Source organism: Tachypleus tridentatus, chromosome 11 (assembly GCF_004210375.1).
Source record: "Tachypleus tridentatus isolate NWPU-2018 chromosome 11, ASM421037v1, whole genome shotgun sequence".
Lineage (NCBI taxonomy): Eukaryota > Metazoa > Arthropoda > Merostomata > Xiphosura > Limulidae > Tachypleus > Tachypleus tridentatus.
The window spans coordinates 72,317,963-72,335,488 of record NC_134835.1 but is presented as its reverse complement, the minus strand read 5'-3'; the positions used below and the strand labels follow the sequence as shown (position 1 = coordinate 72,335,488).

The 17,526-nt window shown below is 33.5% G+C and overlaps 1 protein-coding gene across 8 annotated transcripts in view; it reads left to right on the top strand.

Annotated features, from left to right (window-relative positions):
* Positions 1–17,526, top strand: part of LOC143232446 (neuron navigator 3-like) — a 260,645-nt gene that overhangs the window by 41,370 nt on the left and 201,749 nt on the right. Inside the window, exon 1 of one of the 8 annotated variants that reach the window (XM_076467910.1) lies at positions 15,601–15,781. The exons of the other annotated variants lie outside the window; for them this stretch is intronic. The gene's annotated coding sequence lies outside the window, so the exon portion shown is untranslated. Of the gene's footprint in view, positions 1–15,600; positions 15,782–17,526 lie in introns of those variants that run through there. 8 annotated transcript variants of the gene reach the window in all.

Genomic DNA, 17,526 nt, shown 5'->3' with positions numbered 1-17,526 from the left:
GACTGTAGAACCATGACAGTTAAGTGAACTATCACAAACCAATACAGTTTGACTACAAAGCTAGTTATAATCATTAAGTTACGTTGATCATCTGATCTGAACTGTTATGGTTAAACTGAGGAACCACGACAATTAAGTAAACCATCTAACACAAACTGGTACGGTTTGACTACAGAGTTCGCTATAATCATTAAGTTAAGTTGACTATCTGCTTTGATCCAGTATGGTTAGTCTGTAGAATCATGATAATTAAGTGAGCCATTTAACACGGTCTTATATGTTTCAACGGTGTAACCATGATTATTAAGTCGAATATTTGAATAGCCTTCTTTAACATTGAATTGAAATACTAGAAGAATGTCGGTTAGTCAACAGCACTCACTGTCCAATTATGGTTTACTGTCCAATTGTGGTTGATCAAACAGTAAAATGTTTAATCTCATAGTGTACCCTCGGCCTCAGAATCCAGAACTCATAGTTGTAGTGATGGGATTCAAAGTACAAACAAGTTTACCAGCATGCCACACCCAACCATCCCCTTAAGTCAAAATCAGTTAACATACATATATTTAGGTTCGATTTGGTAAGTAAAAGATAACTTTAAGCATCGAACGTATAACTAAAAGGTATATTTTAATCAAATAACATCACGCAACACAAGTTGTTCAGTATAGTTGAAATGCTCCTAAATGGTGCATATTGAACTTTAGTGTTTGATACAGATTTTACCCTTTATGTCAAGTGCTCATAATATTCTATCAGAGAGTTTGTGCGATTTCGCGTTTTAAAAGTTATACTTTTTTAAAACCGTTTTTGGAAATAATTGATTAAGTCTTTGTACTCCTGGATTTCTTGTCGTTATCATATAGAAAATTGAATCCGTGAAAAGTACAATTGATTTTGAAAGATTAAAGTTTAGTAGCAAAAACACATTATGAATTATCCTTAAAACCAGTTAGTTGTGAGGCAATATATGTGTGAGACAACCAAATAATTTTATGTATAAATCGCGTTTGTTTTATACACTTAATTCACGCTGTCGCGAAAACAGTGCGCTAGTGTTTCGGGAATAGGTTGCTAGGGGATTAGCTAAAACGATTTCAGTTGCCATGCATTTATAATTAGCTCAGCTAGAGGGAACGAAAAACATAGCAAATGATGACAGATTCATCGAAGGGATGAAACAAATGATGATAGAAAGAGGTAAAATTGGGGTCTACAACCCCTATAAGCTAGATCCTCGAGTTGAGGAAAGAACCAAACGAATCACTGGTGGTGAATAACGCGAAGAGAGTAGAGATGATGAGCATTAGGAGAAGCGAAGAGCAATATAAGAGAAGAGTGAGCTCACTGTTTCAGTTAATAACATGCAACACCTAGATAAATAATTAATATAATTATATAACTTACAAGTTATATTTTGACCAAATCTCACTAGTAACAGCAAAAATTACTCTTTATCCGAATTAGAGACGTCGGTCTAATCCAGTAAAAGTTGCACAAAATGTTTCATAAATTTAGGTATATAACATAATTCCTAATATTAATTATTAAATGTTCCCTGTACGGAAAGTAGAAGGAAATGTCTGCTATTACCACTATTAGAAAACAAAGGTGAGATTGTCAAGTCCAGACAGGTTGGACATTCAAATACAACCACACCCTCTCAACATTCACTGATCTGATCAAACTGACTAGATCTGTCAGATTCATCATACATCATTCAAGATTCTGCTTGTTTGTTTGAAGTTAAGAGCAAAGCTACACAATGAGCTATCTGTGCTCTGCCCACCACAGTATCGAAACTCGATTTCTAGCGTTGTAAGTCCGGGGGTGCCTAAATTTCTATATCACATGCCTGAGTTTATGGGCTGTGGAATATGCTGCTTGCACATGTTAGTGCGGGAGGTCTAGCGTGTTGGCGATGACCAGCCAGTTAGAGTGTTAGTGTGTTTTAATAATAACTAGTACTAGCGTATAACCTATCAAAAACGATATTTCCTAGCCTTACATTTCAAACCTAAATTAAACGAATATATGTTGCGAAATCAAACTTGGCCAAGAAAAATACTGATGCAATCAAACGTCGGTAATTCCTTTATTATAAGCCGAAAAAATTATGATTATTCATCAAATTAATTCCAGCGTATTCATATAATAATTATTGATAAAAATAATTTAGATCAACATTTAATATACAGAAAAGCCAGTGTATTTTGATAACACTACGTTCCAGCAATGGCTTTTATGTCGTGTCACTTAGCAACAAAGGTATAACCTAATATTCAGTAGTATATGTACCGAAAATATAAAATGAAATATATAGACAACAAACCTGGAAAATTATTTGTTAACTTTTTAGTCCTCGTTGATTATAAAGATTTGTTTTTATTAAAAACGTTGGTGAGATAACAGAAAATAACTTAATTCAGAAACAAATTGAGTTTAAAATTGAATCCATATTTTTACTTTCATGATAAATTTTACACACCTGGCTCTAGGCCAAGTGATCCTACACTGTGTCTTTACTTTAGGTTTATTATACCAACACTCACTACACTTATAAGGTTTCACGTCCTCCCCCTTATAACAGCCTTCAAACCCCATCACTAAAATCATGATGGGAAAATAGTAACCTAACTAATCTATATGAATAAATGCATCTTGGTTTTTATGGCACCTTCTATTTCGAAAAATCAAGTGTCACATGACACACATGGCTTTGATATAGGTTAGATAATATTATATTTCCCAATTAGTTATTCAGACAAAACCAATAATCAACACTGGTAACAGTTTAACTATTAAAATATGATCAAAGTTACAATATGATTATTTTTTTCAAACATTATGCCTCTCATGAATCTTTAATGTTGATAGTAGACATACTGTAAATGTTTCATTTTATTAGGGCCATATTTCTTACAAATATAACGTATTTTTATTACAAATTATTGCGACACCTGGCCTACAGAAGGTTCGTCCAGTGGATATTTGGACGCTTGAGAGACACAACAGGCTGGCGTCTCGGTCTGTGTTCTAAACAAAATCCATGATGTTTATTCCTTAGAAATCTGTGGTCTATTTTGGTTGTGATCTTTTCCGAGGTTGAGGCTGTGAGTCGCTCCTTAGTTTAGGTCAAATTATCCAGCTTTGAATCCCAGAAACTCATCCTGAATAGGAGAAGCCGAACGAAGATTGTACGGGACTACAAAATGTCGCCAGCACATCTTACGCCTTTAACTCTTTTCATTCTCGCTGTAGTTGAAGTGGTTCATTAGTGTGAACCGCTGTCACTTCAAATTCATATCTGTTGGAAAACAATGCCACGACACCTTCAGATACTTCTTACTAGAGTTTGCTCTGCATGGTACAACTTTTCAATAAAACATGGTTGAGAATTCGGATAAGTGGAAGCATAGTAGAGCAGCTCTCTGCGCTAATTCTTATGTTGATCAGATCTTTCTTACTGGAGTTTGATCAGATAAAGCCGGATATAAGCTCCGATCCTCGTGTAGTAATTACATTAACATTACTCAGAAACCAATAACGTTTGCTGGATGAACAAAAAGGTCACACGCAATAAACCATGGCTACATAATTCATCCAGTAACTAAGTGACAACTCCTTGCAAGTTAAACGAACAAAAAGTACCCGAGAAAATATAGAACTGTTAATGATTTTGTATGACAACGGCACGGACATAACGTCAGCACAAATCACGTACAAATATTGTGTAGCATTACACATGAACTTGGCCTTATGAAAAGAGTCAGAAAAAAAAGTATTCAAATGAAAACTGCATCCCTCGTGCTGTCACAAAATCGACATTTACTGGAACAAAAAATAAACAACCTTACAGGGTGGGACGATATGAACTCGACCCCTTCCCCCAAAGGTTGCGATTCAGACGTTTGATTGATGACTGATAAAAAATAATATAGAACACAATTCATGCAACAACATACAAAGTACCAAGAAAAACGTTCATCCAACTTCATGCACAAATTGGCAAATATAGAAACAATAACCAATAGACTCCTTCCTACACAGTACGCTAAATTTTTTTGCGAAGAATTGTAGTATACAATGACTTATATGAATTTGATAGATGCTGCACACATGATGATTTTATCATTAAGCATTTCTCTTCTATGAATATATGTGTTAATAAAATTAAAATAAAAGCAATAACCACTATAACTTAATATTGTTTTAAAGTTATTATGACAGCATTGAAAGGGTGTGTATTTAAATTATCTCATTTTAACATAGAATATATATGAAATACCGGAATACACAGTTTGCAAAATGTAGAACTTTACGTAACCAAATGAAGCGATAGCGTTTTGTACTTTAATGTTACCATAATTACCTACATGGACATAATATTAAAAGGGGTCAAAGCGAGTGATGAAATTATGTCCGATCCTTTTGTAGTAATTATATTAACATTACTCAGAAACCAATGAAATACTTTGGAGGATGGAACAGGTCAAACTCATCTCACCCTCTAAAATCGTAAACGACAAAATCCCCATTTCGACAGAGAAGGACACAATGAAGTCACTTAAGTCTCAGTTGTTTACTGACCGACTTCATTGATTTTTTAAAGTAAGATGTACTTTAACGCCATTAGCAAAGACATCTCGTGCACTCGTTTATAACAATGTATTGAATTATTTTCCAATCTGACTGATTCAGTCCTTCATCCACCTAAAACAACCTTTATTATGGGAAGAAGTCCTTGGGACATCTCTTTCTTTTGTACAAGGTTGTTGGCCTGGTTTTGTGTTTGAAGAATAAATAATAAAAAAAAATGTTTTGGACTTGGCTATCTGCCAGTGTAATGTTCTTCACATTTGCCACTGGGAATTGAAGGAACGACTCAGTTCAGTAAACTAATGTTTTTATTGTACAATATTTATTGTGTCGCTGTTTCCTTAAAGTATTATGTGGGTCTATAAGTTCTTATATGTTTTAGAGCTGAAAGAATGGGCTTCAATGACGTCATTCTGACGGTGCTGCCTGTTGCACAAACTAAGTTGTGAAACTGAACGTGAACAGGCTTTCCTGAAAGTTAGACCAGCTCAAAATGAATCACGTGGCTAGAAGCCAACTTGATCGCACATTAGGTAGACATTACTATCTGTATACGTACAGTGTAGCACGTGTTGCTAACGCGAAACGAGTCTGTCTTTGCGATACCGAAAGATTTGTTAAATTGTTCATTATTTGAGAGTTTCATTCCAGATGCTACATAAGAATAGTGCAATGGCGAACATCAAGGCATCTGTTTAAATATTAATATTTCAGAGCTGCCAAACATGGAGCAAGTTGAGTGTTAGGCTCCCCTAGTGGCACAATGATGTGTCTGCGTACTTATGCTGCTAGAATTCAGGTTTCGATACTCGTGGTGGGCATAGCACACATAACCCTTTATGTAGCTTTGTGTATAATAACAAACAAACAAAAGTGTTAATCAAACATTTAAAACATAACGAGTTTTTTGACGAGTTGTTCTTTTAGTAAAAGAAGAAAATGTTTAGAGAGCCAACTTGCACGTGTACCACAAAGTAGTTAACTTGTTTTCATCGATGGCTTTTCCGTTTCATTATCATTCTACTTTTCAGCGGTACTTTATATATACGTACATGAGGTAGACAAAAATGCCCTCCTTGAAAATGTTATTAATTTGTTATATCTTTTATTAGATAACAGAAACATATCTAAAGCAATATGTTTTTAGAACACATTCGACGAGATCTGTACAAATATGATCTCAAATACTAATGTTAACAATGGCTTTCGTAAATACCTGAACATTTCATGATTTAATTACACAGTCTCATAAAAAGTGTTGTGCACGTGCTGTAGTTTCTTAGATATTCTTGTTCCAATTAGCTTACAGAATGATCATACAAGTTTCTCTGTAATAATCAAAGTAAAATGAAACTCAAAGAAACACAAACCAGTTTCACAAGTTAATATTTAGCCGGCATTCCCTTGGATTTCAGAACTTCTACACATCGACGTGATATGCTTTTAATGAGTTTGTATAGATATTTATAAGTGATTGACTGCCATCCTTCTTTGAGTACTTCAAAAAGTTCACCTTCCGTGTTTAACTTTCGATCTTTCGTTAATAGGTTTCACTCATCCCATAAATTTTCAATCGGATTGATATCAGTTGATTGACCTGGCCATTCCATAACATTAATTCTATTATCTCTAATGGCATATGTTAATAAAAACTGCCACTCATTAATATTGTTCTCATTATAATAATTCGGTTTACTCTATTTTTATTAATCGTGCGGTATTGACCAAAGAATAAGCTTTCGTTCGTTTGTTTGTAGTTAAGTACGATGAGCTATCGGTCATCAACTTATCACGGGTATCGAAATCCGGTTTCTAGTGTTATAAATCAACAGACGTATCGCTGTACCACTGGAATGGGGTTAAGAAAACGCAGATTTGAATGCATTGGGAATTAAAAGATGCCAAAGGAAGCAATAGATCTTTCTGGTAGACTTTGACTTTAAACGTAAGAAAAACGTAGACATGTACAACTTATCTTCTAGAAAAACACATAGAATCTGTAGAATTTCATTTTTCCCTGAATATTTAATAAGTTCTTGTCAAATGATGACATTATTAAATGCTCCTCCCTTATTACAGAGAAGACATAGAGGCTTAAAAATATCCCTAATACTGGCTTATTCCTACGCAATTCCTACATGACTTGAAATTAGCTGTTGGTTAATTTTAACTTTTCTAACAGCTTGAGGTGTGGCAAGCTTCGTGAAAGAAAGAAAGCTCTAAGTACTAGTTTAGTTATTTATTATTTCATGACAAATCGAAATTAAACATAAAATTTAAATTATATTTCTAAACGTGTGCATATATATATATATATACTGAACGGTTAGCAAATACAACGAAAGTCTTGCCAGATTTTCAGAAGAAACTTTTTTCATTCTTCTCTTAACACTGATAAAAAAAACTGTTTTCTTCCTTGTGTTAACACTGAGTAGTGAGATATATTACTTGGCAACCTTCCAAGTTAGATAATTTTGAATACAAGCTTACAGACTTTTGTAGGTGTACGTGATAACTGTAGATATTTGGCACACGTTCACGGTGAACTTGCAAAACATAACAAAGCCTAGTTTTATAGCAAGAGTTGTTAAATATATTAAAAAAAATCCATATTTAGCCTAAATAAAGATACAGCAGAAATGAAACTACGTATCACACTTAAATGAAGAAAAAAAACTTTCCCAAGCATGCAAATTTACAGTTGGTATAGTATATTTTTAATGGGAATAGCATGAGATATATGGGCTAAAAGGCCAGGTCAGAGATTTCAAGGTTCATGCACAACTGTACCTAATTAAGAAATGCTTACCACAAGGAGGGTAACAAGTTACCAACATTCGTCGCCTACACGGCTACCTATAATCGAATAACGGTACAGACTGGTACTTTTGTAAGACGTCTATGAATAAAAGGTGAAGTTTATTTAACACCAAGTCACGGATTACGGAAGTTTTGTACACACAGCTCGCTAACCACTAGATCACGCCTGACACGTACAAGATAAGTTGTTAGGGATTATAAGAACTTTGTAGTAATATATCAGGTTTGTTTGTTTTTGAATATCGCGTAAAGCTACACGAGGGCTATCTGCGCTAGCCGTCCCTAATTTAGCAGTTTAAGACAAGAGGAAAGGCAGCTATTCATCATCACCCACTGCCAACTTTAGGGCTACTCTTTTACCAACGAATAATGAGATTGAACGTTACTGTATAACCCCTACAAGTGGCTGAAGTGGCGAGAATGTTTGGTGTGACGGGGCTTCGAACACGCGCCCTCAGATTACGAGTCAAGCGCCTTAACTACCTGGCCATGCCAGGAGTATTGTATCAGGATATCAAACATTTGGTCTTGTGGTTACAATGCTTGACGTGCAACTTTGAGGGGTCGCGGGTTCGAGTCCCCTTCAGCGAACTTGCTCGTCCTTTCAGTCGTCAGGGTGTGATAATGGGCGGTCAATCCTATCATTCACTTGTAAAGGAGTAGCTCAAAAGATGGCGGCAGTGGTGTTGAACATCTCCCTTACAACTAGTCTATCACTGCCAAATTACGCCAGCGCAGGCAGTCTTCGAATAGTTTTACGCGGATTTCAAAAACAAACCAAACGTTTTAGCCCAAAGAAAAACCCGCAGACTTCACTCTTATACATGCGTGTCTAAACCAAAATTTAGTTTTCTTGCTAAGAGGAAAGCTACAGAATGAATATCTGTGCTGGGAGTATCGAAATCCAATTTTTAGCGTTATAAGCCTTCAGACTTAACTCTGAGTCATCGAGATGGAGGCATCGTATCAGTTTACTAAAATATTAATCTAATGCACACAAAGAACAATAAAAATTTCTTAATCCGATTTTACAACGCGTTTCTAACCGTTAAAAATGTTACTTGTTTTTATCGTGGTGTAAGACCACAATATCCAGAAATACTTCTTTAAGATATGCCATCTAAACACATTTTCCAAAATTTATTATTTTAACCAGAAATAAATAAAATACATTACAAAAAAGTGATTTAATCATCAGATAGTGTCTACCTTACACCAGCAGAATGTTACTGCTACAAGGAGTAGCAAAAATAGACTAGAAGCCTTTATAATTTCAAGGACTCATGAAGGAGGTAACATCAGTACTGCTGCCAAAATGAAACAACATACGGTTCTTCTGGATATATATATATATGTGTGTGTGTGTGTCTATGTGCGTATGTATGTGTGTATATGTGTGTGTGTGTCTATCTGTATATGCATGTATGTATAAAATATATGTGTGTGTATATATGTATATAGTTTGTTTTTGTTGTGTTTTTTTTATTTCATGCAAAGCTACACAGGGGCTAATTTAGCAGTTTAAGACTACGCACTCACCGCAAACTCTTGGGCTACTATTTTACCAACAAATGGAAAGCTTTTACAGCCAAAAGGGCTAGAATATTTGGTGTGGCAAGGATTCGAACTCGCGACCCTCAGATAACGAATCGGGCGTAATATATATATATATATATATAAGTTTGTCTTATTTTCAATTTTAAGTGATTGTTTAACAGAATATTACCTCTAGTGATGGTTTGTTTACCTGTGGTTGTTTATGTTGGTTGTCTGTAATTTTTATGGATAGATTACGCAGCAAAAGCTCGCTAAATCTTGGGCTACTCCAATCTAATAGTGAGATTTAAGAGTCTGTTACAAAACATTTATCTCTTCAAAATGAGAGCAATATTGCAGCAACGGGATACAAACCATGAACCTTTGAATCTCTAATACAGCACGCTGACTACTAAGCTACGTCCTTATGTTACAATTAACACCAAAGAGAAATTAGTTCAACGAAATTAGGGGATGGTGCTTCGAAGATTTTCCACCTTTGAGGACGAGAGACTTCTGAAACTTCTATTCTCTGCACTTGAGTTGCGTAAATAGACTGCATAGTCATGATATATTTCTACAAGTGTTTTCTCGTGGGTAGTTACTGCTAATTTTACAGTCAACTCAATACGTGATGTCATTTGAAGACTAAGTATTTAGTTTCTGACATAAGTTCGTAACACAACTTATCCTAGTAGTTGAGGTAAAACCATGTCCGTAGGCCTCTCGAGTCATTACTTTATAATCAGTGTCACGTCTTGTCCGCGGGTCTCTCAGCTTATTACCGTTTTTATGCAGATCATTGGTCTCAGAAAGTAATAACAAGGAGCGGAATACCTCCACAGCTTGATAGTAGATTAGTATTATAATTATTTCCATTATGTTAGGTTTGTTACATTGATCTTATGTATGTCTCTTCATAACATACTTAATAGCTGTCTGACAATTAAGCATTGTGAGTTTCACTAATAAACAGCAAATTTTAAAATACACTTAAGACAGCTAAAGTATACAGAATAAATACTTATATATTTAAGGTATATCTAAACTATCTGATGTACTCATTCAACGCATAGGCAATATTAGATCCTAACATGATCCCCTCTATCTCTTCCTGGAACTTTAAGGGTACATGCAAGTTTTGGTGGCAGTTGGACCAATGAGTTGTAAGTTATTAACGGATACAATGGAAGCCTCCGGGGGGACATTTAGGGTACTTGCAAGTGAAAATGGGTCAGCGATTCGTTAATTATAGGTAAGGACAAATCGATTTTGTCAAATGGTGTAAATAATGCAAATCTCACAAGATTTTGTAGATGTCACATGACCAGTGCATATGTTGATATCATTTATGTCTCAATTCAAACTTATTTATTTCCACATTTTAATCTATAAATTTATTGCATCCTAATTAATAGCAAGATTTGATCTAAATTAAACTTTTCTGACATCGTAAACACAAGCGGAATAAACTGAAATATATTATATTATTCATAATAATCGTATGTAAGTAAGGGAATTTCCATTAAGTGGGTAACTTGTTATTCGTACCGCTAAATGAATCGAGGTTTATTCCAGTCTTTATCTCACTCTGACAGCACGTATGGTGACAATAGAATCGTAAGCTTGTCGGTAATTTCAACATGCTTGTATGAAGAATGTGACGTAACAATGACACCGAAAGATTTATCTGTTTTTCGCAATCCCCCAAAAAAAGCAGAAAAAGTTTGGGAAGCACATTTGTGAAGTACAAGTTCCGGCTAAGCCATAAACAAGGATGTTCTAAATACGTCCAAACATCTATAAAAAAGAAACAAACAAGTGCGACAAGAAATGGAATCTCCATTGGAAAACAATGATAAACATTGGTTACAGTGTGACGAAATGTATCACTGTTCAATCATTTACTGACAACACGAGTGTGGCTGAAGAAAAAAAAAACAGGCGCATCACGTGGCGTTGAAGCCTTTTAAAACATGAACCCAGTGGCAAATTTATATTTAGGGTACAGACAATAATGTCAAGGCTATTTTTAATCTTAAACAACCCCTCAACTTTTGTGTTTAGCTAACAAATATCAGTTTAGTGTTGGTGTTTTATTGGAGCCATTGCGATTATTTTTTATATTATAATACATCTGTTATTGTCCAAATTGTTAAAGAAAGAATATTTAAATTTAACAACATTTAACAAGTTATGCTATTTTTAAATCATTCAATTCATATTATAATTTTTTATGTTCATGTAATACATTTTAGCTGTTTATGTTTAACATCAAATATTTGGTAATCATTGATTATGTTATGATCTTGTTTAAAACATACTTTAAAAAATAAAAGTTTAGTTTTTATCTGTTTTCATCAAATTTATTAACTGACTGTCTTGTATTCGGTCAGTGATTCAAAAATAGGGAGAGCGGTAGACAACCTTAATAGCTTTATTATAAATATAATAAAAACGAATAACACACTCTAAGTGTTATTAAAAATAACAGTGTTAATCACATCACAGGGTGAAATAATGTGGGTTTTGTCTTTTGTTTTTTTAATATTTTAATTTTCTTTTTTCGAACTCGATTGGTCAGTCCCCTCGAGAGTTGACATATCTTTAGTTAATGTTTGTCATCTTTTCAAAGCCATTCAGGTGTATAGTATTCAGGTAAAATAGTGAATTTTCTTAAATATTTCTTAGCACTTATCTAGTTCAAGGTTTGAAATAGTACTGGCTGTAATACGTTGCCCTTTAACATGTGCTCGAGCAGTTAGAAATTCAACTGTTCTTCCCAGTGAGTTCTCGTGGGAAAATTTTTCACATCAAACTAGATTGTCAGTTATCTGTAAGCTTTCTATTGGTTATAAACTTAATAGGTGTCAGCCTAAAAATCTATCATCAAATTACAAATTATAGCATGTCAAAGGCAGGCAAAGAAAGTGTTTTCTGATTTTCATTGATTGCTCTTTAACCCTATAAGATTGAAGAATATAAAAATATAGCTTAAGAACGTCCCTTCCCTAATTACAAAAAAAATACTTTACGTTACATTTCGTAGTTTGCTAGGGGTAGACAAAAAATCCAGAAGAGGAGACAGCTCAAGAACAAATATCCAAATTTTCATATTAGGGAAATTTTAGGTTGTTTTTAAATATTTTATTATACAATTAAAACTTCAAACCTATATAGTATTAAAAGTTGTTATATTATCTATAATTTGATGTCAAGTTTGTTTGTATACCACGAAACTAAATAGTTTAATCAGATTTTGAACATAACTCACTAAAACGTCGTGACGTTTGACCTGCCTGCATACTAAAGTCTAATTACGCACACACATACCTAACGTACAATCAGTCACATAGGCACATTCACTTTCTCTTTCAGAGCGTGGGAATCATCAGTTTTCAATATTTCATGTTATTGCCGATTTACTCGGTGAGATTCACTTACTGACTCAAGTATGAACACAAAACTACCACATCAAACACTTACAATTTTGTGAAAAGCAAAGCTGAAATACCAGAGGAGTCGTCTGGTCAAAAATCCGAATGGAACTTGTGATAGCAGATATCATTCTCAACACATGATATACTATAAACCAGTACTGGTACCGATTGCATAACCTGATATAGATTGATAGAACTCTTTAAAAACGTAGACATTAGAGTTAATTTATTCATAAAAAGATAATTTGTTTGCATTTTATTCCGAATTTATGAAAGCTTAAACGAGCTGCAAAGTTATAATATTTCCATCCTGCAAAATGTCAGCGTAAATTCCCGCTAAGAAACCCGAAGTGTTATGCTACAACTAAACACACTGAAAGTGATTGTTCTTAACACAAAAAGTATGAAAAATGTTAATATTAAATGGTGATTAAAGATACAACTGATGACCTCAAACTTGTGTTAACTGTAAAATCTGAAGTAATAAGTACAAAATGTAAAATTTAAAAATCAAATCCATATTTGCTATCTTTTTAAGATTTTGGGCGATCATGAGGGCTTTTGTTAAACTTTCTGCTCTAAAAGATATTAAAATTAATCAAAATACGATTCGAATGTTTTTAAACTGATAAATCTTGAAGTTCGAAAAGTGCGAGGATATAATTGTGTAACATGACTTGTGACTCTTTTGTACACTGAAGTACATGTATTTCAACGTATCCTAGTGAATGTGAGACATGTTTATAGACTTACAAAGCAAAAATCCCGGGCTTGATTTCCTACACTGGATAGAATGCAGATAACACATTGTATAGCTTTGAAACAAGCAAACAACAACAGTATTTCGAAAGTATCTTCAATGGGAAAGAAACTTTGTTTTCATGTTATTTTACAGTGAATTAACAGCCTTCATTACTCGGTAAATATTTCATGAAATAATGATATACCCAAAACGTAAGTTGAATTACAAATATCTTAAATTGGATAACGCTAGATAACGAGGTTCAAAACTATTTGTTTGTTTCAAGTTAAGAACCAAGCTACAAAACGAGATATTCGTTCGCTACCCACCACAGGTATCGAAACTCGGTTTTTAGCGTTGTAAGTCTTCACACATACCATTGTGCCGCTGGGGGAAGTTCAAAAGAAAGATTCGGCATTAGACGTGTAGTTGTTTTTGAACGTTATTTAAGAATTTTTCACAAGAAATATTTTGTTTACTTAGTCTTAAAACAACTTATTTGTTTGTCAGTAATTTCAGTTTGTGTAATATTGCCTGGAATATTTAGTGCTGTTAAACGTAATAGTTGTGCTACATTCAGTATAGTACCATTAAGTACAATACAAATATTGTGTGTCATATAATACCTTTAACTATAATAGTAATAGATCATGCGTTATAGTACTATAAGCACATTAATAGTAACAGTGCGTGTGATATAGTACCATTAAGCACATTAATGTTGTCGCGATAGCTTAGTGGTACGTCTGTGAGACTATGAAGCTAAAAATTTTATTTCGATAACCGCGGAAATCGGAGCACAGATAGATAAATCTGTAGCTTTGTGTTTTATAGCAAACAAACAAGCACATTCATAATTATGCCTGGTATACAGTACGTTAAACATAATAGTGATAAAGCGTGCAATATAATGTTACCATTAAGTATGAAAGTAATATTGCATGTGATATAGTACCATTAAGCGTAATAATAGTAAAGTTTACGATATAGTGCTTTCAATAATAATCATAATATTTTACGTGATTTAATACCGTTAAGCATAACAGTAACACCGCAAGGTATTACGCACATTAATAATTCAGTATGTGATGTTGGACCATTAAACACATTTATAACACTGTGTGTGACATATTATCATTGATCATATTTATAACGTATTATGAGATATAGTTCTGTTAAATATAATTGTAATACCGCAAGCGATATAGCACTATGTTATACCATGTGTGTTACGAGATATAGTGCTGTTAAATATATTGGTAACACTGTATGCAGTTTCAGAGTGATACCACAGATTAGATGGATTCAAATGAAACATTGGGTTTTCTTGAAGTGTGTTTAAGATAAAACTTCTGTAAACATATGTTGTTTTATGTGCATTTTATTTTCTTATACTCGAAACGAGATTTTATGTTTTAAAAATAGGTAAATAGGCCCAACATGGGCAGGTGGTTAAGGAACTCGACTCGTAATCCGAGGGTCGGGGTTCGAATCTCCGTCACACCAAAAATGCTCGCCCTTTCAGCCGTGGGGACATTATAATGTTACGGTTAATCTCCCTATTCGTTGGTAAAAGAGTAGCCCAAGAGTTGTGGGTGGGTGGTGATGACTAGCTGCCTTCACTCTAGTATTATACTGCTAAATTAGGGACAGCTAGCGCATATATCCCTCGTGTAGCTTTGCGCGAAATTCAAAAAGAAATAAACTAACTCGATTTGCAGACTAAAACACGCGTAATTAAAGGAAGAACTTGAAGTCGTGCTTTTAATAATTTAGTTTCTTTACATCTTGGAGCATTTCTAAAATCCGTTAGATTATATAGTTGTAGGAGTTTTTTGTTTCTTTGTTTTCTCTTTAAAAAAAATAAATATATCTGTTGGTGTTCCGTTTCTCTTGATATTTATAAACTAGAAAAGAGTAAAAGGTATAGATTATTTCAACCTCCAATGGAGGCTTCGACACCTTTACAAGTTTGTATTGGCTAACACATATATTCAGAGCGTAAACATCTACAAAATGGTATTAGATACTTTAAAACAACGGTTAATTTATAAGATGACACTGTTGGCTCTAAACAGTGATAAACTGGTTAATACGTAAAATAACGTTATAAATCTTAAAACAATGTTTAACTTATGGTGCTGTTATGGTGTTCAACCACAACGTTCTCGACACCTAACTGTGTGAACATTATTCGTGAACTCGTCTCAGCTGTTTTAAAGCTATAGCTCTGAAGTTTTCAAAATAAGTTGACCATTGACCTTTGGTTTAGAGGTTACGTAAAGTACATTCACGTAAGAAACACGAAGTGGATGTTTACGTTCTTTAAGTAAACATTATCGGCGCTTTTTAGCAGACAATTAGTTTCTATAAACCTGACTCTCTCTTCTCTTTTGGTCTGGAGCTAGTTGTTGAGTTGTGTTTGTGCAAGACTGACATGGGGCAGGGTTTACGATGTCGTGTAAGCGCATGACTGTCACAGATGATGAGGCGTAACGCTAGGCCCACTCGAATGAAAAGTTATGAAGAAATGGCATTACGTGTTTTTAACTGTATTTTATGTTGTGACTACTATTTAAACAACACTACGTAGACAATCAAGAGACGAGTTCAAATCAGTTTATGCAACTGAATCTTAAGGGTTTGTAACTGTTTGGTAATATAATAACGACTAACTGCTAATTCAGCAGTTTCATAAGTCAAGTACTGAAATTTTTAACTCTTTTAGTTATTAGGGCTTCCTAACTTTACCTTTTAAAAGTTAGTTGACAAGAATTTCTTACAGTTACCTGAAGCTTGTTTGTAGTTAAATGTTTCTAATGTCCTGTGGTTAGTTTATGTAATTATAGTTTCTTAGGTGTATGTACAGTTTTTACTTTCAGAGCGTTGTACTTAGTTTTGATTAGATCTGGTAGTATTAGTTGTATATATCATACTTTTAAAACTAGTTAAATTTGAAATATTGGTTCCAGTTTTACCAACTCCAATGAACTAAACTTTAAGTTTCTAATTAAAACAAAGTTGCATAACTTTTTCCACTTTTGTAGTTTTTAACTCATTACAGATGTTATTTTTAATCATCGTGAATACCTATTATAACTGCAGTTCCTTGATATACTTGTACCGTTGCCACAGTTGTAGTTTCTTAGATACATTGTTGTTACTACCGTAATTATAACTTCTTAAAGGTTCTAATTAATGTTACTCACATCGTTTAAGAGGCAGAAGGTAAGTTCTATTTTGCTTCTTTTAATTTGTATTTAAATATTCTCTGCCTGTTTTAAGTTATTTAATGGTATTGTGGAAGTAGCCTTAATTATAATTACCAGTTGAGTCTGAATCTGAATTTCAACGTCTAGACCTTAAAATAATAAACACATACTGTAATACTTATGTATCTGGATCTCAACATCTACACTTTAAAGTAATAAAAACATACTTAATACTTATGTATCTGGATCTCAGCATTTACACCTTAAAGTAATAAAAACATACTGTAATACTTATGTATCTGGATCTCAACATTTACACCTTAAAATAATAAACACATACTGTAATACTTATGTATCTGGATCTCAACATCTACACTTTAAAGTAATAAAAACATACTTAATACTTATGTATCTGGATCTCAGCATTTACACCTTAAAGTAATAAAAACATACTGTAATACTTATGTATTTGGATCTCAACATCTACACTTTAAAGTAATAAAAACATACTTAATACTTATGTATCTGGATCTCAGCATTTACACCTTAAAGTAATAAAAACATACTGTAATACTTATGTATCTGGATCTCAACATCTACACTTTAAAGTAATAAAAACATACTTAATACTTATGTATTTGGATCTCAGCATTTACACCTTAAAGTAATAAAAACATACTGTAATACTTATGTATCTGGATCTCAACATTTACATCTTAAAGTAATAAAAACATGCTGTTCTTGTTTTTTTGTTAAACTGGCGTGGCGTAAAGCTACTATGTTTACAGTTTGAAATTGCCACGTGCATTGATTACGTATTATTACTATAATTACGCTTCTCAATAGCTTAAGAATAGTTGGAGCAATTGACCCAAAGTCCAGATTCGGGGAAGGGGGGCTCTTATATAAAAAGGAAAAACTCTATATATTTCCTAATACTTATCATCACCACAATTTAAGAATTTACCTAAATAAATAAATAAATAATTCAGTCACTCGATTACCTTAAACTAAATATGATTCATAAACTTAAGTAAACGTTTTTTCTTATTTCTTGAGGATCTTCTAAGTATTTCAATTTTCTAACGTTATTGATATATTACATAGCTGTATCTGTCTGGTAAATTCAGATAATGACTTCATATCCGTCTTTCATAGAAATTCTTTGTTGAAG